The sequence below is a fragment of the Lolium rigidum genome, chromosome 2 (genome assembly GCF_022539505.1).
Source record: "Lolium rigidum isolate FL_2022 chromosome 2, APGP_CSIRO_Lrig_0.1, whole genome shotgun sequence".
In the NCBI taxonomy this organism is placed as follows: domain Eukaryota; kingdom Viridiplantae; phylum Streptophyta; class Magnoliopsida; order Poales; family Poaceae; genus Lolium; species Lolium rigidum.
In genome coordinates, this window is record NC_061509.1 from 15076256 (window position 1) to 15103186 (window position 26931).

At 42.6% G+C, this 26931-nt stretch overlaps 1 long non-coding RNA gene across 9 annotated transcripts; it reads right to left on the bottom strand.

Moving 5' to 3' along the window:
* Positions 1–484: 484 nt before the first annotated feature.
* LOC124691328 lies at positions 485–17263 on the bottom strand. 9 transcript variants are annotated; one of them, XR_006998907.1, is made up of 8 exons: positions 17044–17263; positions 16944–16961; positions 16371–16774; positions 16165–16273; positions 15574–15639; positions 15307–15476; positions 15097–15237; positions 485–1085 (listed from the first exon to the last, which is right to left on the bottom strand). It is a non-coding gene; the product is annotated as an uncharacterized LOC124691328 (long non-coding RNA). The 9 variants fall into 9 exon arrangements; XR_006998911.1 differs by having other exon boundaries at positions 15307–15449; positions 16371–16961; XR_006998910.1 differs by having other exon boundaries at positions 15307–15457; positions 16371–16961.
* Between the last annotated feature and the right edge of the window lie 9668 nt (positions 17264–26931).

A 26931-nucleotide genomic window follows, 5' to 3' on the forward strand; every position in this document is an offset into this window, starting at 1 on the left:
TATACGGAAAACTAGAACATCAATATGCACTGCAAACAAATGGTTGGTTGTGCACAATCTGCAGATGTGACCATCACAGAAAAACACATCAGAATGTATCAGAATGTAGTCTAAGGGCATGTACATTAGTTTAGACGGATGGTGTCAGTACTACTAGTACATGTCATCTATAGATAATGACTAGCACAAATGCCCGTGCGGTGCTACGGAAGAGAAATAATCGTACCTAGTGAACAAAAGACTTACAAAATTTACAAATGATGAGAATATAACAAAAAGACTTACAAAATTTACAAATGATGAGAATATAACAAAAAGACTTACAAAATTTACAAATGATGAGAATATAACAATGAGACAAATCAAGCTCCGTGCGAAAACCACATATTATGCTGAGATATCCATCATGGTACAAATATATCTGAGATATCGATCATGATACAAATATATTGTAAAATTTGCAACAATTAATGGTAATATGATATGTAGCTAATGCCTTTAGACATTCTAACAAAATACATGGTACACATGGTGCTTGCAGTAATTTTAGCTAACACATGACACACCGATGTAAGCATCTTAAATTCCTAACGTCTACAAAATACAAGGTATTAGTAATAGCTATAGAAAAATCTTCAGATAGGAAACTTAGCATGCTCCATCAAAACGTTTCATCCTAATCTCTTTCTCAAGAGAAATCTATATCAGTTCCTCAAGAGCATAACTATGGAGATTGACAAATCGTACGAGATCAAGCGCGACATAGTCCTTCTCCTGCATCTCCATCTTGACCTGCTCCACACTCTGTAGCTCCTTCTCCTACTCGATTTACATCTCGGCGATGTGGGTGGTGCAGGGACAAGCAGGTTCGCTCATCCAGTTGAGGAAGAACTCCACCTCTCTGCCGACATCATGTTCTTCGCAAGAGGAAGAGGATGAGCTGCAACCACCGCCTTGGCAGCTCCACGGTACAGTGGTTGGGAAGGAAGGCCAGTGGTGCTCGAGGTCGGGGAGGCATGTATTGCTCGAGAGACTTTGCATAGTAGACTCTACCTCTTCATCAGATTGATCATCGACATCCATATCTGTCAACACCCGGATTTTTACGTCCAGGTGCCTGTTATGCCATACATCGCAATCCCAGGAATATTGTTGTTGCGAGACATAACAGTTGAATATCATAAGTCATCATTCATTACATATCATAGTCGTCTTACAAATAGATCACATGATCCAATATTACAATAATAGTTGAACTACTGTTTCAACACACATCACAAATACATAGCGGAAGCGTAGATCGAAGGGGGACTCTATAGTCCACAGGCCAACGCTTGACGTCAGGAGTGGTCCTAGTTGTCGTAGACGTCCTGCTGTCCTTCTTCCGGGTTCTGGTACTCCTCTTCATAGTGCTGCTCCTCTTCATAGTCTGGCCATTTGAATAGCCAGGGACACAGCCGTGAGTACTTTAAAGTACTCGCAAACTAATACTAATGTAAGTACGAGCATTTCTGGTAAAAGGGTGCTAAGCCCTAGTTTCTTTTGCATGAAGCCAATTTTTGTTCGCAAGTATTTGAAATCAAAACCTTTCATGTGCTAACTAACTCAAGTGGGAACATTAGTGTCATTCCCACAACATTTGTTGTAATTCAAGTCGAAATCAACATTCCCCTTTCCAATGCAAAAATCACAAGTCATATGTCACATTTTGGTGAAAATGGTCCGATGACGGAACAAGTATGGCCTTTCCAACCGTCCTTAACCGTGGACGCGGCTATTCGAATAGGTTTACACTCTGCAGAGGTTGTACGCTTGTGCCACAACTTTTGATTACATCCGTCGTGGGTAACCCCGAATAATCGTAACTCAGCACGCTGGATCATCAACCAAAACCTTTCACTTACATTTCCTAGTATAGGTACCTCTCCCCATGAGCTTGGCCTCCCAGATGAAGACCAACTCGTCAACCCGGGAACCGCACAGGCTTGGGCCGGACATTCACCTCATCTTTAACGTCGTTTCTTTTGTGGTGGAGGCAGCTTTCGGCATAACCCCGATGACGCTTGTTTAGAGGGAACCCATACTAAGACACATAAACTTCCAGCTAAGCCCTACCCATAATCAGGTATTGTGGGGGTACTTGTAAATTGGAATGGTATCGCATCCGAACCCAACCATCAGCTTTCGTAAAATTCACCAAGTCCTTCTCAAGTCCTATTCACCTTCAAAATCTTTCAATAGAATGAATCATCATTCCAAGGTTTTCAAAGTCATTTTATTGCACATATTCCCATCTAGAGTAGTCAATATTATTTGTTAGCACTAGCAACTAGTCATGAGGGGTGCTAACTAGCTTATAGCTTTCTAGGCTAAGTTTGATACTCTTGTAGTAATCCAATACTAACCAAGTGAATCATGAATCAAAAAGTACTTTGATAAAACAAAAGTAAATAAAGCTTGTAAAGTAAAACTGGGAAATAGGATCATAAGCATAAAGTAAATGGGGTAATGCCTTGCTCATGGTGAGCTATGCACTTTGCAAGAGTATTATCTTGCCTTGGTTGGGGTATGGATCAAAATGTTCCTCCTTCTTCTCCGTAGATGTTCTCGTCGTCTCCTTCGTAGCCTTCGGCACTAGCGTCTATAAATACGAATACGGGGTATACAATCACCACACAAGTTCAAGAGCTATAAAAAGCACACACATAAATCACACCAACTATTCTAGCATTATCACATTGTCATCCTGTGGGTTGATATGGTTTTATTCTTAAGAAAAATAATTTCCTCTCATTATATATGTAAATGATAGTTTCCTTTTTAATTCTTGAGGAATAATTTCCTCTCATTGAATCTTCTTAAGATTTAATTTCTCAAATCATCACACATGAATTTAGTTTGACCTAAGTCAACCATTCATTATCATCATTTGAGAAAATGATTTAAATGAGGTAGGGATACCTCATACCATTTAATAATGCCTAGTATGATTTAAAATCTCCAAGTATTTCATGTGAGAGTATTTGACCAGGGGTTCAAACCTCATATGAAGTACTTGGGACAAGATTTGAATGAAGTGAAACACTTCATATAATTTACACAAGTTAAACTAGCATCACTCATTACTAGTAAGTGGGTAAATGTGTTGTTTTCTTATTTAGGAAAAATAATTTCCTCTCATACTACATAAGGTGTTACTTTTAATTACTTAGAGAAATAAGTTCCTCTCATTATCTTATTAAGATTTAATTTCTCTTATGAATAATATATGACCTAGGTTGACCAAAGTCAACCTCTTCATACTTATCATTTAAGAAAATGATTTAAATGAGGTGAACACCTCATACCTTTTAATCCTATCATGGTAAAGATTTAATATCATCAACAATTTATGTGAGACTTAAATGACCAGGGTCTCAACCTCATTTTGAATTGTTCATGACAATATTTAAATGAGAGAAACACTCTCATAAGATTTAATAATTTGTTGAAACAATTTAAATGCTACTATGGCAAACATTTAATAGTATTAAGTGAGCAATTATGAGACCAAGCAACCAGGGTCATCACATTACTTCATACAACTTAAGAAGATGATTTAAATGAGGTGCTACACCTCATAGATTTGAAATCTTAAATTTGGAAAATAATTTAAATGGGCTAGTAAGGGCTACATAGCCATTATTTGATTCTAACCCATGATCATATACAGTACCCATATCATATTTTTACATAATCAATTAGAGTTTGTGAAATGTGAATTATGAGAGGTGGAATCACCTCAAAATAGTTTATGGTTGATTTTTAAGAATTGTTTGAAGTTTGAAAAGTTACTGCTTTGTAAATTTTACTATTCAAATTCTACCACATATTTTGATTTGAATCCAGTGTGGTTGGATGGGGTCTTTCATGAGCTTCCTAAATATATAAAATTTGTTGAATTTGGCTCAGTAGATTTGGATCTATTAAATTTTTAAGCTAGCATCAGATTGTAAAATAAATGAAAAAGGAATAAACCAGTTTGAAATTTAAACGGGGGCGGGAAACTAAATTGGGCCGGCCCAGCTTCGCTGGCGATGCGAGCGGGCCGCCTGACAGTGGGGTCCACTGTCAGGGCGTTTAAAAACGCCGAAGCGGTAAGCTGTGTTGTGGACCGTAGGATTAAAAGGGGATCTAACGACGCAGGGTCGTCGACGTCGACGAGCGGCGGCACAGGCACGGCGAGGGTTTGGTACTGGCGGCTTACCGGAGCTCCGACGAGGCACAGCGAGGGTTCGCGGCGACGTTGTCGTGGACGAGGAGGCAGAGGGTGGTCGCGGCAGAGCTTGGGGTGGAGGAAATCAACGGCGGCGCTGAACTTCCATGGCGGCGGACTCCGTCCAAATTCCGGCGACCTCGAGCTTAATTGGAGAGGGGAAGGGGTCAGGGAGATTCAGGGGAGGTAGTGGAGCAAGGTGGTGTGCAAATTTGAGGCAAGGGCGCCCTCCTTTTATAGCGGGCGGTCGAGGTCGAGGGGTGCCGGGCAGGTCGACGGTGTTGGGATGGATACGGTGGGCTAGCGTCACGGGTGAGGGTGCTGCAGTGTTGGCGACGTCGAGGCGGTCACGACGAGCGTCATCGCGCTGAAAACGGAGCACGGGAGCATGCTAGCTACGTCCTGTCCTGGTGGTACGGGAGCGGACGGTCGGCGACGATGGCGTCGTCCACGTGGCGTGCGAGGGCCGCGTGGGCGTGTCCGGCGGTGTTCCCGGCGTCGATGGGAAGCTGCAGGTGAAAGGAGAGGTCGAGGGGAGCGTTGAGTCGACGGGGCGAGCGGCGTCCGGCCGCGTCCCGTGGTTGCCGCCGTGCGCGTCCCGGCGCGCGTGGACGTTTTCCGGGCGCGTCCGGGCGCGCAGCTCGCTGGTCAATGCCGACGTCGTCTTGGTCAAGGGCATGAATGGTCAGCTTCGGGAGGGTCGGGGGAGTCGGCTGACATGGTGAGGGGAGGTGGATGTGAGAGGAGAGGAGGTGAGCATGTGGGTGTCAATGGTGGCCGGCATGGGTCGGGTTTTGGTCATGGTGACCAAGAGAGAGGGGTGCAGTGGCTTGGACTGATGATGGGAGGTGTGATGGAGCTCCAGGGCAGCAGGGATGGTCAGGGTTGGACCTGGTCCAAGGTAAAATTGAGGTATGGGCACAAAGTTTACTCCCGCTCGCCATGTGTTTGATTAAATGCCCGCAAGAGAAAAGTTTTCAAAATTTTGAAATTCCTTTGGTGGATCTCATTCATATATTTATAGAAGTGGAATGGTGGTGGTGGTGTTCATTTTGGTGAAGATTTGCAAAGTTTCAAAAAGTGGATCATCTTCTCTTTAATTCAAAGTCTCCACTTGTCAACATTATACTGGTCAACCTGGTCAACATTAGGTATGGTGGTCAACATGAAAGGTGTTCACCTTCATAAGGTCTTGGATGACATGGTCATAGTTGACCAAGTTTGGTTGAAGAAAAGTCAAAGCCGGAGGGGTAAAGAGGGGAACATTTTATAAAATGGCCAAATGACCATTATCACATGTATGTGAGTTTTGAATTTTCCTTTGATTTGATTCTTGTTTCTTTTATGCAAATGTGTTTGTTTATCATATAAAAGTATTCTACAAGCAAGAGATCAAGCCATGGTGGCCTTGGTTGAAGATTTGCAAATTGGGCTAAGTGTATGTGAGTGAAATTGGGATTTTCTCCCTATGTGATTTCTCTTTATTTGAATTGACTTTTGTTGACTCAAATGTGACTCTTATTAGTTTAGAAACATTTTCAAACCATTGAATCCATTCCAAAGGGTCTTGATCAAAGATTTGCAAAATTGGCCATAACACATAAGAGGTGAGGTTCAAATTTTATTATTTTTGTAAATTGTTCCCCTTGCTTCACTTGTGCATGTGTTAGGGTCAATTTAGTGTTATATTAGGTTTGGAGATGGTCTCACACCATTTGGTCAAGGTTTAATGTCATAGGGCAAAAATTGGATGTTATGGCTATGTGTCTCATATGCCTCTATGCATATGTTGCATTTGATTTTGGATTTGAGTGTTCTTGGCCCATTTGATGTTGTTGAGTATTGAAAGGGTATATGGAAGTGATCCAACCATTCACCACAAGTCCTAGGGTCAATATTCTTAATTTCCCAAATTTGCTATTTTACTCTCATATGCCTCTATGGCATTTTTAGTTTCTTTTTAATTCTTTTGGAAAACACTAGGATGTGGTTTGATAGGTACTAGATAAGATGTATGAAGATTTTCCAAACCTCTAAGCAAAGTAGAAAAGCTTAGGATAAAGTTTTATAAAAATAGCCATAGGCACATATGCCTCTATCTTATTTAATTTCTTTTTATTTCATTAAAACTAATATGGTGAGAAGAGGGGTGAGGTTTAGGGTTTTGTGGGGTTCACAATGGTTCACCACCCTTTAGCATAATTAACAAAGGTAGGGTTCAAGATTCACCTATTAGGGTTATATGCCCCCATATGTCGTTTATTTTATTTTGGGTTTTCTCAAAATGGATCCTAATTGATTTAAGGAGAAGATTAGGGTTTGAGGTTTTTCTTATTTGAATTCTTTCTCATTTATTTTATTGGGTTGGTGACACTCAGTTGATCACTTTAGGGTTTTAGGGTTCAGCACATAAACATAATAACACTCATCATGGCAAAACACAAGATTTAAACCAGATCTATATGTATCAATCTTATTTTAATAAAAGTTTTTGTTGGTTCCAAAATTTGGAACTAGGGAAATTCATTTTGTTTGTTTTGAAATTTTTGGGTTGTTACAAACCCTTTCCCTTAAACAAATCTCGTCCCGAGATTTTAAGAAAAGTTAGGTTCCTAAGAAAGATTGAGCAGTGAGATTAACAGGGGAACATACTTGGCAGGGCCTCGAGGTGCTTCGGTGCTTCGCGGCATTCATGCGGTAGTAACGACCGTTGCGGTTGTTTGGGTAGTTTGGGGCAAACCTTTTTCCAGCTATGCGACACAGTACGCTGCTGGGCAGGTGCAGCGGTATTGGCGGCAATCCCGGCAAGCTTTTTGGGCACTCATTGGAGTAGTGACCCACAACTCCACATTCATAGCAGAGTTACCGTTGACTTGTCCTTTTGGGCAATGGGTACAGCATTGCTTCCGAGTCCTCTGGGCGTTGTTGGCGGCTTTCATCGGGCACTTTTTAGGGTACCGACCAGTAACACCACATTCATAGCAAGTCACAGTGGGCTTGTCTCCGGGGGCATGGTTGGGTATTGGGATGAGCTGCTCCGTGGTTGCTATCCTCACGCGGAGACGAGCAATGAGGTGGTCCTTCTTGGCGTGTTGATGACGAAGTGCCTTGCGCTCCATTGCAAGGATGTTGATGGTGTCGACCATCTTGGCGTGCTTAATGTGCATCCGGTTGGCTTGGGCACGGGGGTTGTTGCGGTTAGGAGGGGCCATCTCGGACAATGAGGTAGATCATAAGATAAAGGGGGAAATTTCTATGGTTTGGTTGAGATAAAATTCGAAAAGTTCCAAACTTGAATAGTGTTGAGGGGGTACAACCAACAACACTTTTTCATTCATACCAAGCATCACATATTACAAATCTAACACACCGTTGGTTTGAAGAACCATTCATTCGCTCTACGATACAAGGGGATCCTGATACAACTCACACCTACTTAAGTGCTTGGGTGATACTACTCTTCAGGGTGGATTCTTCTTCTTCACGGGTGAGGTGCTTGGCGAGAGGCGAGGGCGTTGTCCAAATCCCTGCGGGTTTTGTACTGCCTGAAGTCCTGAGGTGCTTCATCGGGGTTCATCTTCGGTTGTGGTGGGGGCATGGTCATCTGTCTTCCCATGGAGTCATGTCTTGGGTAGTAGATGAAACGAGTGTTCTTGATCTTGTCCTCATTTTGTCCACACAGACGGGAAATTGCTTCTTGCATAGCTTTGTCTAGTCCTTCCTTCCAAGTGTTTCCCGTTACAGAAAACCATATGGTTTCCCATATCGGGGCATCAAGCTTCCTTCGTAGATCAGTAGAAACGTCCCACTGAGGTGGTTCTCCTAACTGAGCTTTGAGTGGTATTCCGAAGAACTCGGGATACGGGTGTCCTAGATATTCCACTAGTTGTTTCAACTCCTTTTCGAACTTTAGGTCGCCTCCGGAACCAAGCTGATAGGACTCCCATTGGTACTTCATCTGTGAGTAATTAGGATAAGTAAGTTAAAGAAGTAGTCAAGTGTGCAACATTTTAGGTAGGCTTGTAAAGAAAGTAAAGTATAGATTCCTCATTTTTGCAAAAGATCTCAAGGATAAGAGTGCGAATAAGTTTTTCATAAATATTCACTTCTTTGGTTTTGAAACTAAGTTTTGCAGGCGTCCATTCTAACTAGGGTCTCCTAAGGTCAAACAATGGCTCTGATACCAACTTGTCAACACCCGGATTTTTACGTCCAGGTGCCTGTTATGCCATACATCGCAATCCCGTGAATATTGTTGTTGCGAGACATAACAGCTTGAATATCATAAGTCATCATTCATTACATATCATAGTCGTCTTACAAATAGATCACATGATCCAATATTACAATAATAGTTGAACTACTGTTTCAACACACATCACAAATACATAGCGGAAGCGTAGATCGAAGGGGGACTCTATAGTCCACGGTGCCAACGCTTGACGTCGGGAGTGGTCCTAGTTGTCGTAGACGTCCTGCTGTCCTTCTTCCGGGTTCCGGTACTCCTCTTCATAGTGCTGCTCCTCTTCATAGTCTGGCCATTTGAATAGCCGGGGACACAGGCCGTGAGTACTTTAAAGTACTCGCAAACTAATACTAATGTAAGTACGAGCATTTCTGGTAAAAGGGTGCTAAGCCCTAGTTTCTTTTGCATGAAGCCAATTTTTGTTCGCAAGTATTTGAAATCAAAACCTTTCATGTGCTAACTAACTCAAGTGGGAACATTAGTGTCATTCCCACAACATTTGTTGTAATTCAAGTCGAAATCAACATTCCCCTTTCCAATGCAAAAATCACAAGCCATATGTCACATTTTGGTGAAAATGGTCCGATGACTGAACAAGTATGGCCTTTCCAACCGTCCTTAACCGTGGACGCGGCTATTCGAATAGGTTTACACTCTGCAGAGGTTGTACGCTTGTGCCACAACTTTTGATTACATCCGTCGTGGTAACCCTGAATAATCGTAACTCAGTGACGCGGATCATCAACCAAAACCTTTCACTTACATTTCCTAGTATAGGTACCTCTCCCCATGAGCTTGGCCTCCCGGTGAAGACCAACCGTCAACCCGGGAACTGCACAGGGCTTGGGCCGGACATTCACCTCATCTTTAACGTCGTTTCTTTTGTGGTGGAGGCAGCTTTCGGCATAACCCCGATGACGCTTGTTTAGAGGGAACCCATACTAAGACACATAAACTTCCAGCTAAGCCCTACCCATAATCAGGTATTGTGGGGGTACTTGTAAATTGGAATGGTATCGCATCCGAACCCAACCATCAGTTTTCGTAAAATTCACCAAGTCCTTCTCAAGTCCTATTCACCTTCAAAATCTTTCAATAGAATGAATCATCATTCCAAGGTTTTCAAAGTCATTTTATTGCACATATTCCCATCTAGAGTAGTCAATATTATTTGTTAGCACTAGCAACTAGTCATGAGGGGTGCTAACTAGCTTATAGCTTTCTAGGCTAAGTTTGATACTCTTGTAGTAATCCAATACTAACCAAGTGAATCATGAATCAAAAAGTACTTTGATAAAACAAAAGTAAATAAAGCTTGTAAAGTAAAACTGGGAAATAGGATCATAAGCATAAAGTAAATGGGGTAATGCCTTGCTCATGGTGAGCTATGCACTTTGCAAGAGTATTATCTTGCCTTGGTTGGGGTATGGATCAAAATGTTCCTCCTTCTTCTCCGTAGATGTTCTCGTCGTCTCCTTCGTAGCCTTCGGCACTAGCGTCTATAAATACGAATACGGGGTATACAATCACCACACAAGTTCAAGTGCTATAAAAAGCACACACATAAATCACACCAACTATTCTAGCATTATCACATTGTCATCCTGTGGGTTGATATGGTTTTATTCTTAAGAAAAAATAATTTCCTCTCATTATATATGTAAATGATAGTTTCCTTTTTAATTCTTGAGGAATAATTTCCTCTCATTGAATCTTCTTAAGATTTAATTTCTCAAATCATCACACATGAATTTAGGTTGACCTAAGTCAACCATTCATTATCATCATTTGAGAAAATGATTTAAATGAGGTAGGGATACCTCATACCATTTAATAATGCCTAGTATGATTTAAAATCTCCAAGTATTTCATGTGAGAGTATTTGACCAGGGGTTCAAACCTCATATGAAGTACTTGGGACAAGATTTGAATGAAGTGAAACACTTCATATAATTTACACAAGTTAAACTAGCATCACTCATTACTAGTAAGTGGGTAAATGTGTTGTTTTCTTATTTAGGAAAAATAATTTCCTCTCATACTACATAAGGTGTTACTTTTAATTACTTAGAGAAATAAGTTCCTCTCATTATCTTATTAAGATTTAATTTCTCTTATGAATAATATATGACCTAGGTTGACCAAAGTCAACCTCTTCATACTTATCATTTAAGAAAATGATTTAAATGAGGTGAACACCTCATACCTTTTAATCCTATCATGGTAAAGATTTAATATCATCAACAATTTATGTGAGACTTAAATGACCAGGGTCTCAACCTCATTTTGAATTGTTCATGACAATATTTAAATGAGAGAAACACTCTCATAAGATTTAATAATTTGTTGAAACAATTTAAATGCTACTATGGCAAACATTTAATAGTATTAAGTGAGCAATTATGAGACCAAGCAACCAGGGTCATCACATTACTTCATACAACTTAAGAAGATGATTTAAATGAGGTGCTACACCTCATAGATTTGAAATCTTAAATTTGGAAAATAATTTAAATGGGCTAGTAAGGGCTACATAGCCATTATTTGATTCTAACCCATGATCATATACAGTACCCATATCATATTTTTACATAATCAATTAGAGTTTGTGAAATGTGAATTATGAGAGGTGGAATCACCTCAAAATAGTTTATGGTTGATTTTTAAGAATTGTTTGAAGTTTGAAAAGTTACTGCTTTGTAAATTTTACTATTCAAATTCTACCACATATTTTGATTTGAATCCAGTGTGGTTGGATGGGGTCTTTCATGAGCTTCCTAAATATATAAAATTTGTTGAATTTGGCTCAGTAGATTTGGATCTATTAAATTTTTAAGCTAGCATCAGATTGTAAAATAAATGAAAAAGGAATAAACCAGTTTGAAATTTAAACGGGGGCGGGAAACTAAATTGGGCCGGCCCAGCTTCGCTGGCGATGCGAGCGGGCCGCCTGACAGTGGGGTCCACTGTCAGGGCGTTTAAAAACGCCGAAGCGGTAAGCTGTGTTGTGGACCGTAGGATTAAAAGGGGATCTAACGACGCAGGGTCGTCGTCGATGTCGACGAGCGGCGGCACAGGCACGGCGAGGGTTTGGTACTGGCGGCTTACCGGAGCTCCGGCGAGGCACAGCGAGGGTTCGCGGCGACGTTGTCGTGGACGAGGAGGCAGAGGGTGGTCGCGGCAGAGCTTGGGGTGGAGGAAATCAACGGCGGCGCTGAACTTCCGTGGCGGCGGACTCCGTCCAAATTCCGGCGACCTCGAGCTTAATTGGAGAGGGGAAGGGGTCAGGGAGATTCAGGGGAGGTAGTGGAGCAAGGTGGTGTGCGAATTTGAGGCAAGGGCGCCCTCCTTTTATAGCGGGCGGTCGAGGCCGAGGGGTGCCGGGCAGGTCGACGGTGTTGGGATGGCTACGGTGGGCTAGCGTCACGGGTGAGGGTGCTGCAGTGTTGGCGACGTCGAGGCGGTCACGACGAGCGTCATCGCGCTGAAAACGGAGCACGGGAGCATGCTAGCTACGTCCTGTCCTGGTGGTACGGGAGCGGACGGTCGGCGACGATGGCGTCGTCCACAGGGCGTGCGAGGGCCAGTGGGCGTGTCTGGCAGGTTCCTGGCGTCGATGGGAAGCTGCAGGTGAAAGGAGAGGTCGAGGGGAGCGTTGAGTCGACGGGGCGAGCGGCGTCCAGTCGCGTCCAGGGTTGCCAGCGTGCGCGTCCTGGCGCGCGTGGACGTTTTTCTGGGCGCGTCTGGGCGCGCAGCTGCTGGTCAATGCCGACGTCGTCTTGGTCAAGGGCATGAATGGTCAGCTTCAGGAGGGTCAGGGGGAGTCAGTTGACATGGTGAGGGGAGGTGGATGTGAGAGGAGAGGAGGTGAGCATGTGGGTGTCAATGGTGGCCGGCATGGGTCGGGTTTTGGTCATGGTGACCAAGAGAGAGGGGTGCAGTGGCTTGGACTGATGATGGGAGGTGTGATGGAGCTCCGGGGCAGCAGGGATGGTCAGGGTTGGACCTGGTCCAAGGTAAAATTGAGGTATGGGCACAAAGTTTACTCCTGCCTGCCATGTGTTTGATTAAATGCCCGCAAGAGAAAAGTTTTCAAAATTTTGAAATTCCTTTGGTGGATCTCATTCATATATTTATAGAAGTGGAATGGTGGTGGTGGTGTTCATTTTGGTGAAGATTTGCAAAGTTTCAAAAAGTGGATCATCTTCTCTTTAATTCAAAGTCTCCACTTGTCAACATTATACTGGTCAACCTGGTCAACATTAGGTATGGTGGTCAACATGAAAGGTGTTCACCTTCATAAGGTCTTGGATGACATGGTCATAGTTGACCAAGTTTGGTTGAAGAAAAGTCAAAGCCAGAGGGGTAAAGAGGGGAACATTTTATAAAATGGCCAAATGACCATTATCACATGTATGTGAGTTTTGAATTTTCCTTTGATTTGATTCTTGTTTCTTTTATGCAAATGTGTTTGTTTATCATATAAAAGTATTCTACAAGCAAGAGATCAAGCCATGGTGGCCTTGGTTGAAGATTTGCAAATTGGGCTAAGTGTATGTGAGTGAAATTGGGATTTTCTCCCTATGTGATTTCTCTTTATTTGAATTGACTTTTGTTGACTCAAATGTGACTCTTATTAGTTTAGAAACATTTTCAAACCATTGAATCCATTCCAAAGGGTCTTGATCAAAGATTTGCAAAATTGGCCATAACACATAAGAGGTGAGGTTCAAATTTTATTATTTTTGTAAATTGTTCCCCTTGCTTCACTTGTGCATGTGTTAGGGTCAATTTAGTGTTATATTAGGTTTGGAGATGGTCTCACACCATTTGGTCAAGGTTTAATGTCATAGGGCAAAAATTGGATGTTATGGCTATGTGTCTCATATGCCTCTATGCATATGTTGCATTTGATTTTGGATTTGAGTGTTCTTGGCCCATTTGATGTTGTTGAGTATTGAAAGGGTATATGGAAGTGATCCAACCATTCACCACAAGTCCTAGGGTCAATATTCTTAATTTCCCAAATTTGCTATTTTACTCTCATATGCCTCTATGGCATTTTTAGTTTCTTTTTAATTCTTTTGGAAAACACTAGGATGTGGTTTGATAGGTACTAGATAAGATGTATGAAGATTTTCCAAACCTCTAAGCAAAGTAGAAAAGCTTAGGATAAAGTTTTATAAAAATAGCCATAGGCACATATGCCTCTATCTTATTTAATTTCTTTTTATTTCATTAAAACTAATATGGTGAGAAGAGGGGTGAGGTTTAAGGTTTTGTGGGGTTCACAATGGTTCACCACCCTTTAGCATAATTAACAAAGGTAGGGTTCAAGATTCACCTATTAGGGTTATATGCCCCCATATGTCGTTTATTTTATTTTGGGTTTTCTCAAAATGGATCCTAATTGATTTAAGGAGAAGATTAGGGTTTGAGGTTTTTCTTATTTGAATTCTTTCTCATTTATTTTATTGGGTTGGTGACACTCGGTTGATCACTTTAGGGTTTTAGGGTTCAGCACATAAACATAATAACACTCATCATGGCAAAACACAAGATTTAAACCAGATCTATATGTATCAATCTTATTTTAATAAAAGTTTTTGTTGGTTCCAAAATTTGGAACTAGGGAAATTCATTTTGTTTGTTTTGAAATTTTTGGGTTGTTACAATATCCATCTGATCGCCAGCCACAGAAAACAAATTCCATTCATTATGTAAATTCCAAATACTCTAAAGAGCAGCAGTAGTAAAAATGTTAATATCATGGGTAGGTTAAGCCTAGAGAGTTAAAATTGACAAAAGATCACAAGTTGGATCACTAACATACCTACATTTTCCCTAAATTTTCTAGTACCGATTGTGTTTTGTAATACCAACCAAAGGAAGACATAGATCTTAGCTGGTACAACACAATTCCAAGTTAATTGGGAGGAAATAGGAGATATGCCCCCAAAATTCCTTCTGAACTCTTTGCAACACAAATAATATCTTTGCAAAATTCAAAGCCACACCTACCAACCCACCGAGGGCACTGGTACCGACTTGCTTAGTCCATTGCTGTCACGGACACATATCAAGCTGCTAAATCATATGCATAGATAAAAAAAGATGCTCTACACACATTAATTTGCAAATCCTCTTCGATAATTCTCCTTATTTTGAACAATATTTGAATAAACTGATGTTCTTTAGTACTGAAACTTCTGCAAATATTTGAAAAATCTGAAGGTTCGTATGAAGCCTAACAAGTCATATGCTAATACTTAAGCAAATATGAGATGGAATATGCGACATCCTATAATGTTAGTACTTGGTAAACCAAAACAGAGTACTCGATGGACATTTGATAGTCATTAATTAACAATTTTACACAAACAAAAAGAGCCATGATATGTATTTGGAGTGCAGATCTTCAGAAAAATCTCTCTTTCTCATGGAAAGCATCCGTTTTAGCTATGTTTGAAGCATACTCGTTCTGGTCAAGTAGATGCAAAAAACTGAAGTAATATAATGATATATGCCGTGGATTAAATTCAAAAGGCACATAAGTAGAAAATATATTTTGCAACAGATATATTTATTCATGCACCTTCACTGGCGTGGGAAGGAGACAATTGGCACAACAACAGTTCTATCTTTACTGCAGCGTCGCCCAGATCGACGAAGGTGTTGCACGACGAGTCAAGAGGAGCCTCCGCCTGCTACGTCGCCGGCCGTAGGGAGCACCAAACTGGTGCATGATGCATTAAAATATGACACATGTATGATGGGCACATCGCAGTATAAGGTTCTAACGCACCTCTTAGCCATGAAGGCGTCATCGGACCAATGCTGGATCAGGACCTCGCGGAACTCCCCTACGGCAAGAGAGGCAGTGGACATATATGCTTCGCGTCAACGTGGCCCTGACAAGCAGGCATCCACCACCTGGCAGCATCGACGCTGGCGGACTCGATGGTGGGATCATAACTCGTAAGAGTAGAAAAGGAGTTGTTAACAGACATGCTAAAACAAAAGTTAATTGCAACAAATACTTAGCATTTCATGCTATTTCAAGATTTCTTACATTGGATGCCAAGTGGTGAGCAGAGAGAATATGTCGATGATCAATACAAGCACATTGGTCCAGTACCTGAAAGCTAGAGCAGTAAAATATTCTCGCAGGTAAAAGAAATAGATGCAGGGTTTTTGAGGACAAAGAAATAGATGCAGGGTTTTTTAGGACAAATCATGCAGACTGCGACATCAAAATATTTTAGTAGGATAGTATTTGCCCAAAATTTAAAAGAAATAGATGCACAATTAAAGAGGTGACTCGCACCATGATAAGAACAAATATGTCCCCTTTTTACAATGACCTTGTAGCTCCCACATGAAATAAATAAAAATAAAACATCATTGCAGAAGATGGGAAATGCATATGTATCCTAGCTGAAGATCCACTACAAAATATATCTCGATCTGCCCATGAAAGTAATGGTTCTCTCATTGTTAATTGAAGACACATGAAATCAACATGTTTTCGGAGCATTTTTTAGCATGCCAATAACTAAGCGCCAAGGAGCAAGCAATTTGCCCCTCTGGCCATATAAATCCAAACAGAGGGTAACAAAAATCCTCCGGCAAACCATATTGCATTGACAGAAAAACATAATACCTCTCGTAGCTGGGATGCATGCCAACACTATACTCAAATGTCCAACCTGCTCCCAGCAGTTCATTTGGTGCAAGGTGTGCTTTCAGGTGGTGCATAACTCACCCTACATCTGAAAAAAAAAGTAGCACAAACATGAATATTTATTCGTACAACAGACACAATGAGAAAATAATATCTCTTATTATTAAGAACAGGGTGGGCACTACCGTATGATATATTGGACATCGTGTGCTTGTTATCAAGGAAACTGTTGACAATGTGTTTCAGACTTCAGACCTCCAGTATGCTTCCATATTATCTACTATAAACACACCTAAATAATATAGAACCTCAATCCTGAACCAACACTTATTAGCCTGCTTAATTCAGAGTCTATGAAACTAAATAATAACAGCACTAATTAGAGAACACCCCCTGCAGGTTACTACCTTATCTAGGGCAGAGTTTTAACTAATTAGAGAACCCTAGGCCTTCAGATGTGCTTTCATGGTGGAATCCTCTGAATCCAGCGGCTCGCCGGACGGCCCCCGCATCATCTCTGCATTGGAGTTGACTGTGGCACGTTGACGTTCCACCACCGTAACCCTGTGCTCGCCGTCGAGATTCGTCCCTGCAACGCCAGATCAAGGAGATGAACGTTGGACATTATTATCTACCATTGTTCTAATCGTGAAATTTCTACAAACAAAAGCTGGCACAAGTTACACATATCTGCTGCCAGTTATGCAAAGCATGATCACAATAGAGGAAGTAGTTCTCCATGGATTCATGTCTCATACCGGAATTTCATCAAGCACCTAGCGAGCAACAAAACAGCCAAAGATTAGAGAGAGGATTGCAGTTATAATAAAACACGTAGGAGGATGTTTGCGCCCCAACCTGATCGTATACTAATACCCCGCCGAGGTCCTAGGTGTGTCGCTCGGTAGGGCGAGCTCTTGTCCTGGTTGAGCTCGAGCGGAGGCGGAGTAGGTAGAGAGGCGAGCGGGCGAGTGGCGGCGGAACGGTGGGAGTCAGCGCGGTCGAGCAGCGGCGGACCAGTGGGAGTCAGCGTGGAAGGCGGAGATACGGAAGGCGTCGAGGGGTGGAGGAAGGCGACGGCCTCCATGATGCTGCCCACCAGGCGAGGGCCTCTGAGATGTGAGGCAGGACTTGAGGGAGGAGACCAAGGAGATGGAGTTGGAGGACGCGGCGGCGCAGGCACGAGGCGCCGCAGTGGCGGATTTCGCCGGCGCGGGCGCAGACCAAGGATGCGTAGGGGCTGCCGATAGCGTCATTCCCGTGGAGCCGCTCCTCCTCGGTTTGGTCTAGCGGCGGCGACACTTCCCCGAGGCACTGGCGGCGGCGACAACGGGCAGGCTCGCGGTGTGTCGGCAGAGATGCGGCGGCGGCAAGAAAGCCCTAGCGCTGGGCGGACCAAGTCGTGGCTCGGCAGCGGGATTTGTGGAGATGCGGTTTTCATTGGGCAAACAATTGATGTAGTGGCAGAACTACGAAATGTATTGTGATGGCAGAATAAGGAACCAGTTTAGTCTTTTTAAGTAGTAGAGATATAGACGGTGTATACAATAGTCTGTCTGCAAGTTGTCTATTTTTAGCCATAGCTATATCACCTATAAATTATAGACATCCTTCATATAACAACAAAAATGATATCTGTAAGCTGTAAGAAGCTTACAGATTATTGGAATTTTACAGACAACCTTCTTCTCTCACTTATTCTCTTTCCTCCATATCATCAAAATCACCTATAACTACCTCTTACAGATAGCTGACTCATCACCATTGTACATACCTTAATAGGAATTGAGCTTTGTAGCTTCAGGGCAAACTGGCACGCCTTTGCTTGTCGTCGTCACTGCACGTCAGGAGATAGGGCGAATCTTTTTTTCTTTTCAGATGAGCATAGGTAGGTGTCTCGTGAGCTACATATAGCCATTTTTTTCTTCAAGCAATCGGAATTTATATTTGGAGTTTTTTAAATTGAAATAAAATTCTAGGGATATCACTATTGATGTATACTTCAAATGTGCAAAATTTTAATATGAACTACCTTTTATGCCAATCTATGCAAAAATGACAAACAATATAATTTCTTAGATCTTAGCTCAGTCTCCATTTATTCGCTCTCGGTGTCACAGGTTTTCTTTCATAGGTTTTTTTGTTTTATTTTGCGAGGTAGCATCAAAGTTTGACATGGTTTACAACTTCCGCACTACTGGTGTCACAGGTTTTCTTTCATAGTTTTTTTTTGTTTTTTTTTGCGAGGTAGCATCAAAGTTTGACATGGTTTACAACTTCCGCACTACGTTTTCATAGATTCTACGAGAGTGGTCTTGCATCACGAAGACTTTCTTAGTTTTTATGCGTGTCCTTCGGAAATGGCTCTAAGTTTGACATGGTTTACAACTTCCGCACTACGTTTTCATAGATTCTACGAGAGTGGTCTTGCATCACGAAGACTTTCTTAGTTTTTATGCGTGTCCTTCGGAAATGGCTCTTGAGCTTAAGAAAAAACTGTGTTTATGGATTTCGTGGAATCCACGGAGTCACTTGGTTGGTATAGTACGTTCTCTTACCTTGCGTTTACAAGATTGGACAGGATTCCGGGGTAGCACGTGGACGGAGCTGCGAACGCCAACCGCCGTTGCTACAATAGTTGGTCCTCCGTCGTGCGACAAGGGCAGGCCAGATGGCCACACCATGGTGGAAGCTGCGACAAGCGACAGCGCGTGTTGCCACCGGTGAAGGTGGATGTTGCCACCAGCGGCGGCGAGAGCTGCGACCTGTGAAGACAGTGCTGCGGCCGGCAACAACACTTCTATGATCGTGGAGGCGGGCGTGCGTGGCCTGACTGTTTTGAGAGCGTGGAGGAGGCGAAGACGGTGTGGCGGTGGGTGTGGGGGTATTCCTGTGCGGGCAGAGCATTGTCGGCCAAAGTAAATTGCTAACCGCGCCAAATAAAATTGATTAGGCCAGTGAAGCTGTTAGATGGTGTTAAGTGGGCCTGATCGTGCGGATTTTGTCAGTCCGTGTGTGTTGTGGGGGTGCATTTCCAGAAATTGAGGCGCTTGTAGTGACTTCGTCAATCTCAAGACCCGTCGGATAGAATTTCTTTGACCCTGTCTCTTGGAGGTACTCATAGGGGTAGGGTGTGCGTGCGTACGTCATAGGGGTGAGTGTATGTGCATATATATAAGCGTCTACGTCTGTACTGTGTTTCGCAAAAAAAGTTCATGATAAATTATATATTCACCCTCAAACCTCAAGGATCGGAGCAAGATCCCCCTAATCTTTTTATGGACCTTTGAGGGTGAACCCGATATCTACTACCCAACAAACAAACAGATGGAAAGAAGTACCGAACCACGTGATCTAGGAAGCGATCAAGAAGCAACGTTGGTTCTCGGCCGCCTACTGTCGGTGCCCACCGATCTGCCCCAATTTTGTGGCCTTCGGGCCATGGAGGCGGGTGGATCTCGGTCTCTGTCGGCGGAAGGGCTCTGTTTTTTCGGTTTTAGGGTTAAGTTTTGGTGTGACGGCGCTCAGGTGGCAGCGGCGACGTCTTCTCCAATAAAGTCTCCCCGGCTTCAGCTCCATCTCGATGACAACATCGAGAAACTTGTGGGAGTGGTGTGGTTCTCGAGAATTTCTGGCTGGGGGATCTCTGTATCTTCATGGAGCTTCATCGGCGGTTATTTCTTTTTCTCCGTCTCCGGGACGGATATGGTCTTTTTGACCCGTTCGGCGACTTTCCGTCTGCAACCAACAACGTCAGGCTGACTCAAGGAGGAGCGGCAGCGGCGGCATGCTATCGACATGGTCAAGAGGTTGAAGATGAAGGGTATCTTAACTCTTAAGGATTTTTTTGCATTTTGTATTGGAGTGCTTTATACTGTTCGATGTTTCTATTAATGTAAGGGTTCTATTTGCAAAAGAAGAACAAAAAAAAAACAGCCGCCCCTTCCTCCGCCTTCCCATCTATCACCCTATCCTCCCGGTAAGATCTCCACTCACAAATAATTCTGTGTGCATAAGATTTTGCAAGGAAAGAACTAGACGTACTCATCAAAGCTGTACTTCGTATAGATCCAAACAATAAGGAAGGCAAGGAATGGCAGTATTCGATTACAAATAATAAAGTCGAGGAATAGTGCAAAGCAGAGCACAACAGGGCGATAAAGCAACCAGTTTTGGCAACAAAACAGTCAGATCAGCAACCCTCAGATCAATCCCTCAGATCGATCGGCCGGCGATGAGTTCGTTCCGGCGGTTCGTGCACCTCGTGCTCAGAGACAACCCCCCGGTAAAAGAATACTCGCTGCGCAACATCGACATGTTGCGATTCTTCCCTACTCCAGCCTCAACCGAGCCGCCGCCGCCATCCACCAACAACCTGCCTCCTCCCGCCATTAGCTTCTGCCCTCCCTGGTTGCCACGAGGCGTTGGTGGGATGGACTTCATGCTCTTCGGCGGGGACAAGGTGCTGGCCACGGACCAGACGGGCAGCTCCCTCCTCTACGACCCCGTAGGTAACAACGTCCGCGCCATGCCCACCTTCACCACCAGCAAGTGCAGGTCCATCTCCCTCACCGTCGGCGGCGGCAGCGACTTGTACGCCATGAACACCATCCCCAGCTGGCCGTGCGACCCAGTGCCGTGCGCCCACGACCACAACTTGGAAGCGCTTGTGTCTCAAACGGAGGGCTTTCTCTGCCGTCCTCTACCTCCAACCCCCTGCGAGTTCAGAGAGTTTGATCCTGGCCACGGCATCATCCGCTCCTACACTGTGGCAGGGGGCGGGTCTAGTATCTGGATCACCAAGGAGGGTATGGGCACCTATTCCTTCGACACCAGCAGCGGGCTGTGGAGCCGGATAGGGGACTGGGCTCTGCCGTTTAGTGGCCGCGGCGAGTATGTCCCTGAGCACAAGCTCTGGTTTGGTCTAACCTCTACCTCTGGCAGCCGTGAGGCCTGTGACGCCACGAACCTCCTCTACTCGGAGGACGTCGAGGCGCAGCCGGGTGACAACACAAACCTCCTGTGCGCGGTGGACGTCGAGGCACAGCCCGGGCCAGTGGTGCGCGCCACCTGGGAGCACGTTGTTCCGCCCAAGGATTTGGGTTGGTCTCCCGTGGACTCATACCTCATATATCTGGGATCGTCCAGGTTCTGCATCTCGAGGATCTTCCAGAGCACGAAGGCGCCCCACCAGTACGTGGTCTTCACTGGCGTGGAGGTGGAGAGATGTGGTGATGATGACAAGGAAGATGGCGGCCTGCGCATGGTAAAGCACAGGTCCGAGGTGTATGTTCTCCCTTCCGACATGATCTACTGGGTCATCTGATTTGATTCTGCCTTGTCCTGGTAGATTTTCTAGCTCGATCCTGATATGTTTTTATCAGGACCTGGTTGTATCGGCCAACTCTACTCCAGGTTTGAGTTACCAATTAGCTCTTCTAATAAAATTGTCCCTCACAGAATCATCAACCTAACCTATTTAGGTTGGTTTGTTTTTGAATAAAATTTGGTTTAGATGAGCTTCCATGCATATTGTCTTTGTCTATTTATGCGTCCATCGAAAAAAATCGGTGCATACGGAATTTTATTACTTTATTGCTACAAAAGTATTACTCCCTTCGTTCCAAAAAAAACTGCTCAGGTTTATCTACTCCCTCCGATTCATATTAATTGACTTCAATATGGATGTATCTAGAACTAAAATATGTCTAGATACATCCATATTAGAGTCAATTAATATGAACCGGAGGGAGTAGATATAGATATATCTATAGCAAAATATGTCTATATACCTCCGTATCTTGACAAAGCTGCGCTGCTTTTTTCGGCACGGAGGGAGTACAAATTATTACAACTCATGGATCACTCAAAGTCTCCATATGAATAAGCCACCTAAAAAAATCCATCAGCGCCTTAACATCTTCATGCTAGCTGCCCTTCCGTCAACCACACCGACTGTAAAAACGATGGTTCCATCCAATATGGCCAAATGGTTCCATCAATATCCATAGAATCCCGTGCTACTATCGCCAAATGGTTCCATCCAATATCCATAGCATCCCGTGCTACTATTGCCAAATGGTTCCATCCAATATCCAGAGCATTCCGTGCTACTATCGCCAAATGGTTCTATCCAATATCGATAGCCTAGCGCTCCTCCACCGGCTGCAAATATTACCACATATAGATCCGATGCGAAGCCAAAGGCATAATCTGCAAAAAAACAATGGTAATATTCTTTTGTTAAAGATAAAATCATTGCGGACATTTCATATGGCCCAAAATAAAACATACACACCGACTTTAATGGGGCCTTTATCTTTCTTTTTACTACACCATTTAACAAATTCCCAAAAATGTTGTAATACTAGCTGGAGGTAGGATATTAAAAGTTACATAAATAATCTTCTAAATAATTTTTGTGAAAGGTCAAGTTAGAAAAATATGTTGTATTGTCTCCTCTTGATCATAAATACAACACCTAATGCATCCTTGCCAATTTCTTCTGTTGAGGTTATCCTTTGTAAGAATCTCTTTCCTATGAAGGAACCACATACAAATTATAATCTTAAGTGGTGGCTTAATTTTTCAAATATACATCTTAAGATAAGCAGTGTGACCATTAAGAAAATCAAGATACATGGATTATAGTATAACAACCAGAAACGGTCAAATCCCATATAAAAGTTTCCTCATTGCATGAGAGTTGAACTAACATGTTTAAGGGGACTGAGGAAATAAAATTTGTCACCTTAATTTTTTTATGATATCTATATTATAGAGAGATGGATACTGATCACACAGCTCCTTATACCCTAACAAAGTATGCTCCCAAAACCTAGTATGCTGACCATTACCTATCACTAACCAGGTTATCCTGAAAAAGTCATATTTAACATTCATTAGATCCTTTTAGAAAGGCGAGTCAAGAATATAAACTCTTAATAAAATAATAAAATCTCAACTAGCATGAGTGACCTAGCAAGATCATCGCACACAAAGTTTAGCCAACAATCTTTAAGCCAGTGGAATTAAGTTCCACTTAAATCCCATAAATAAATATCACATAATCCACTTGTCACTATCCAAATTGAGCATAAGGACATACAACAAGTTAACAAACCAACATGCCTAAAATGGCAAGCCAATTGAGACCGAATCTTTGACTCAACTAACCACCGGAACCGAAGGAGAGGAAGTATACTACAAGGAACTAGATCTATTAGGAGGCATTGAGGAACATACTATGATATAGTTTATGGAGTGGAAGACGATGAGGCAGAGACCAAGATTTAGATTCCTTAGAATAAGTTAGACGAGCTGGGCAGGATATAGTCATACTAAATAAGTTGTTGAGCTAAAATGTTGTAAGACATAGTTGTGCCTTTTGTTTCAAGCTAGTAGATTTGGATTTTTATTTTCCGTGATTCTCATTGGAACGAGGAGGATCTTGAACCTTTTGTATTCTTGTAGATGTGGGTATGAATAAAGAAAAAATTGGACCCGCGATATTTTTGTTGTACCACTCTATTGGGTGAAATATTTATGGAAAGATGTTCCCCAAGTGTTATGCCAATGACTTGTTGAAGAACATGGGAGCCCCCATGTGTGGTTTTAGTAATTGATGAAAATCGATATGGACTAATGATTGCATTGAGTTTCTCTTATAGGTTTTGTCCAAGGAAATGCTTGAATGATATGTTGGTTTCAAGGTTGCAAGAAGAAGCAAGTGAAGAAGATCAAGTGACAAGTATGTCTTGAAGAAGAAAACGGAGTGAGATGTCATGTGCATATTCAAGACATCAACAATATGAAGAATGGAGAGACTAAAGTGCAATGAAGAAGATAGATGAAGACGGGGGCCTGCATTGAAGAAGAGGCATGAATATGGAGTTTTCTATCCAAATGGTGGACATGGATACATGAAGACATGCCGAATAATAAGCTCTCCCATGGTGGTTTATGGGGGAGCAATCCGCAAGAATTCATCAAGCAAGCACAATATGAAAAGCCATTCTATCTTGAAGAGGCCAAGATCGTCATCGTCAAGCTCGAGTGGAATACGCAAGGTCAAGATTTGTTCTTGATAGCCTTTCGCTCTTACCGGTCTCTTGTTGTTGGGAGACCTAGTGTGTAGGATAGTTGGTCGTACTATAGAGAGGCCGCTCGAATGAGTCACTTGGTCGTATCGTTCGGAGAGAGCTTAAACCCTTGCATGCTTTGCATCATGTTTCTTGGTTGTTCTGGGGTTTTATCCATGTGATGTTTTAGAGTTTATGTTCATTCTAATTACAAGCTCTTGCTCACCAAAAACAGATTCCGCATATATCACTTGTTGCATTTTTTATTTTGGCGCTTTTCTCAGTTTCTCGTGTTGAGAAGCTGCACTTCTAAAATCCTAGAAAATCCTCCCCCACTTGTCTTGTCGTCCTCTTTCCATCAAAATTAGTTTCGCATCAATCGGAGTTCCCAAACTTGAGTTGTTGCATGATACGTCTCCAACGTATCTATAATTTCTGATGTTCCATGCTAGTTTTATGACAATACCTACATGTTTTGCTCACACTTTATATCGTTTTGATGCATTTTTCGGAACTAATCTATTAACAAGATGCCGAAGTGCCAGTTCCTGTTTTCTGCTGTTTTTGGTTCCAGAAAGGCTGTTCGGGCAATATTCTCGGAATTCGACGAAACAAAAGCCAAACATCTTATTTCACCGAGACGGACCAGAACACCGAAGGGGACCCGGAGAGGAGGCCCAGGGCCCTCACACCATAAGGCGGCGCGGGTGCCCCCCTGGCCGCGCAAACCTATGGGGTGGGCCCCCCAGGCACCCCCTTGCGCCGCCTCTTCGCCTATAAAATCCCTCGCGACCTAAAAACCCGATACCAATTGACGAAACTCCAGAAAGACTCCAGGGGCGCCGCCGCCATCACGAAACTCCGTTTCGAGGGACAGAATCTCTGTTCCGGCACGCCGCCGGGACGGGGAAGTGCCCCCGGAAGTAATCTCCATCGACGCCACCGCCTCCATCATGCTCCGTGAGTAGTTCCCCCATGGACTACGGGTTCTAGCTGTAGCTAGTTGGTACTCTCTCTCCCATGTACTTCAATATAATGATCTCATGAGCTGCCTTACATGATTGAGATCCATCTGATGTAATCGGTGTTGTGTTTGTTGGGATCCGATGGATTGTTACATTATGATTAGTCTATCTATATAAGTTTGTGAAGTTATTGTTGCTGCAATCTTGTTGTGCTTAATGCTTGTCACTAGTGCACGAGTGGCATGATCTTAGATTTAAGATCTATAATTATTGCTTAGATTGTATCTACAAGTTGTTTGCACATGTCTATGTCCGGAACCCGAGGCCCCAAAGTGACAGCAACTGGGATAACTGGAGGGGAAGGCATAGGTATGAGGATCACATGTTTTCACCAAGTGTTAATGCTTTGCTCCGGTTCTCTATTAAAAGGAGTACCTTAATTACCAGTAGATTTCCTTGAGGCCCGGCTGCCACCGGCTGGTAGGACAAAAGATGTTATGCAAGTTTCTCATTGCGAGCACGTATGACTATATATGGAAAACATGCCTACATGATTAATAGACTTGATGTTCTGTCTTAATGCTATTTCAATCCTATCAATTGCCCAACTGTAATTTGTTCACACAACACTTGTTACTTGTTATTTGAGAGTTACCACTAGTGTAGATAGCTGGGAACCCCGGTCCATCTCTTATCATCATACACTCGTTCTATATGTCATTGGAAGTAGTATTAACTATTTTCTGGTGCCATTGCCTCTGTGTTACTGTCACTGCTGCTGTGTTACTGTTACTATTGCTCTCATATTACTGCTGCTTTCACATCATCCCTGTTACTAGTGCTTTTCCAGGTGCAGCTGAATTGACAACTCAGTTGTTAAGGCTTATAAGTATTCTTTACCTCCCCTTGTGTCGAATCAATAAATTTGGGTTTTACTTCCCTCGAAGACTGGTGCGATCCCCTATACTTGTGGGTTATCAAGACTATTTTCTGGCGCCGTTGCCGGGGAGGCATAGCTCTACTCATAAGTTCACCTGGGGAGTACACTCTACCTCTCTCTCTGTTTTTATTTTATTTTATTTTATTTTGCTTAGTTTACTTTTGTCTAGTTTATTTGTGCTTAGTTTATTTCTGTCTAGTATTGTTTTCCTTAGTTTACTTTTGTATAGTTTCTTTTTGTTTTGTTTTATTTTTCTTATATACCCAAAAATCCATAAAAAATTGAAAAACCGAAAAATTAAAAACTGTTGTTATGGGAGAACCCACAACCTATTTGGAGCTTATTGAAATATATATGAATTATAGAGAATCAAGAAAGGGTAAAGTCATGAGTGCCGTGTTAGAAAAATTGAATACAATTGCTAAAATCTTGCTTAAACGCCATGACATAAACTGTTGCTCTGAACAGGACACTAAACATCTTAAATTCCAATGTGGCTTTAGTGAAGAAGTTTTAATTAAGAACTATAATTGGAATAACTATATTCATTTTGGGTTCCAAGAGGTAGAAAATTTTGTCTTATTTATGGGAGCTTCTGAGATCGAATCCTTCATGTCTAAAAATTATGAAACTTGTGTTGCTTGTAAGGACCTTAAAGATTATGTCTCTTCTATCCTTAATTTTTGCATAGAAAGTTACTGTGATAATCCTTATATCATTGATTATAAAGAGAGACACATTCATACACAAGAATGCACTC